The 2,488-nt window shown below is 43.9% G+C and overlaps 1 non-coding gene across 1 annotated transcript; it reads left to right on the top strand.

Annotated features, from left to right (window-relative positions):
- The first annotated feature begins 973 nt into the window (after positions 1–973).
- Positions 974–1,111, top strand: LOC119933831. Its single transcript, XR_005452700.1, has one exon. It is a non-coding gene; the product is annotated as a small nucleolar RNA SNORA7 (small nucleolar RNA).
- Positions 1,112–2,488: the final 1,377 nt, after the last annotated feature.

Here is a 2,488-nt window from a genome sequence, read left to right as displayed (position 1 = left end):
AAGGAAATTGTGGTAACAACTCTCTGCTCTGTATTTTGATCTTCAAGGGGGTGATGCTGTCTCTTAGGTGTTTGCTGTGTGGAAACAGAATTTTCCTCTTCTTTTTAATATGGTACTCTGGCTCAAACTGTTTGAAAAATGCCTTTGGCTTTATGGACCACACACCCTTTGGCAGAGAGGCTGCAGAAGAAACAAGTAGACTTTCAACAGCCTTCTTAAACCCTCATTTGGCACTTGACCACAAACAGTCATATATTCCGATTTTCCACTTATTAAAAACCCAGCCCTCTTTACTGAACCCAAGAATGTTACCAAATTCCCATGTAATGCCACGATTAAGGGTGACCCTATCTAAGAAAGCAAGGCCTCGGACAGCCTAACAAGACTATACTGGGCTCTTTTGGTTTTATGTAAGTTCAGCACACGTGGACTTGGCGGGAACTCTTTGTCAAGGGTGAAATGAACATCTAAGGACAACAGCCTTCTGAAGTCTAGGAGGGAAGAATATATGGAGTATTGGTGTTCCAGTGGAAAGAACAAGAACTGTGCCTCAGTTTCCTTATCTGTAAAATGATGATGATGATGGCATTTATTAAGCACTTAGTATGTGCAAAGCACTATTCTAAGCATGGGGGAGGTTACAAGGTGATAAGGTTGTCCCACGTGGGGTTCGCAGTCTTAATCCTCATTTTACAAATGAGGTATTTGAGGCACGGAGAAGTGAAATGACTTGCCCAAAGTCACACAGCTGGCAACTGGCAGAGACAGAATTTGAACCCATGACCTCTGACTCCAAAGCCTGTGCTCTTTCCACTGAGCCATGCTGCTTCTCGTAGACTCAATAACTGCGCTTCCTCCCCCTTAGACTGTGAACCCATACAGGGCAAGGGCAGTGTCTGACTTGTCTGGTATCTGTCCCAGTGCTTAGTACAATGCTTGGCACAGTGTAAACATTTAAATGCCAAGCACTGATCACTTCTCAGGGTCATACCTGGAGAGTTCCCAGTACCCTACCAGTCTTGGCTGTGGGAGGGAGATTCAAGCAGAGGCAAACCCATTCCATTCCTAGCTTGGGCAATGGCTAGCGAGAGGAAGGCAATCTGCTACAAGTCAAAACTCACCTGTGCTGGGCAGCAGCATCATGGGAGAGAGTTAAGAGTGGAGACTCAAGGCTACTGCATGGAAGGAGGCAATGGTAAACTACGTCTGTATTTTTATCAAGAAAACTATGGATACACTACCAGAACAACTGCAGATGGAGAGCGGGACATTCTGGGAGAGATGTGTCTGTGGTCTAGCTATGGGTCGGAAACAACTTGATGGTATAAGGCAAAACAAGACAAGCACTGATGATATAAGATTATAGCAGAAAGTGAGACCAAACACCATTCCTCCTCCACATGGGTTTTTCAGATTAATTACTTAGGGAAATAGGTATCTCATCCCCATTTAACAGATGAGATAACTGAAGTCCAGAGAGGTTAAGTGATTTGCCCAAAGTCACATAACAGACCAGTGGCAAAACTGGGATTAGAGCTGAGGCTTTATGATGGTTCTCAATCCTGGGCACTTTCCACTAAGCCACACTGTCCAGACTGTCAGCTTGTTAGGGGCAGGGAATGTGCTTGCTACTTCTGTTGTACTGTACTCTCCCAAATGCTTAGTAAAGTGATCTGCACATAGTAAGAACTCAGTAAATACCATTAATTGATTGATTGATTGATGGAGGTGCCATGCCATTTTAAGCATGCTGTTCAGACAGTAACAATATAATAATTGTGGGGTTTCTGATTTCTATCTTTTTCTCTGTTTTCTTTTTTTAAGGGCATTTGCTAAGCACTTACTATGATAATGATGATGATGGTATTTTATTAAGCATTTACTGTGCGCCAAGCACTGTTCTAAGTGCTGGGGGAGATACAAGGTAATCAGGTTGTCCCAAGTGGGGTTCACAGTCTTAATCCCCATTTTACAGATGAGGGAACTGAGGTACAGAGAAGTTAAGTGACTTGCCCAAAGTCACACAGCTGACAAGTGGCAGAGCTGGGATTAGAACCCGTAACCTCTGACTCCCAAGCCTGTGCTCTTTCCACTGAGCCATACTGCTACTATGTGTCCAAAACTGTCATAGGTGCTGAGGTAGATACAAGTTCATCAGAAGGGACACAATCCCTCTCTCATATAAGGCTCAGAGTCAAGTAGGAGGGAGCACAGGTACTGAATCCCCATTTTACTGTTGAGGAAACTGAGTCACAGAGAAGTTAAATGACTTGCCCAAGATCACCAGCAGGCAAGTGGCAGAGCCCGGTTTAGAACCCATGCCTTCTGGCTCACAGGCCTGTGCTTTTATCAACTAGGCCATGCTACTTCCCTAGGATTCACTGTTTCCTTTATTTTAAATGTTATTTGTTAAACACTTACTATGTTCCAAGTACTGTACTAAATGCTGGTGTAGATACAAGGTAATCAGATCAGACACAGTCCCTGT

The sequence above is a fragment of the Tachyglossus aculeatus genome, chromosome 10 (assembly GCF_015852505.1).
Source record: "Tachyglossus aculeatus isolate mTacAcu1 chromosome 10, mTacAcu1.pri, whole genome shotgun sequence".
NCBI classification, from domain to species: Eukaryota; Metazoa; Chordata; class Mammalia; order Monotremata; family Tachyglossidae; genus Tachyglossus; species Tachyglossus aculeatus.
The sequence above is the reverse complement of the archived record's forward strand: the minus strand, read 5'-3'. Positions and strand labels throughout refer to the sequence as shown.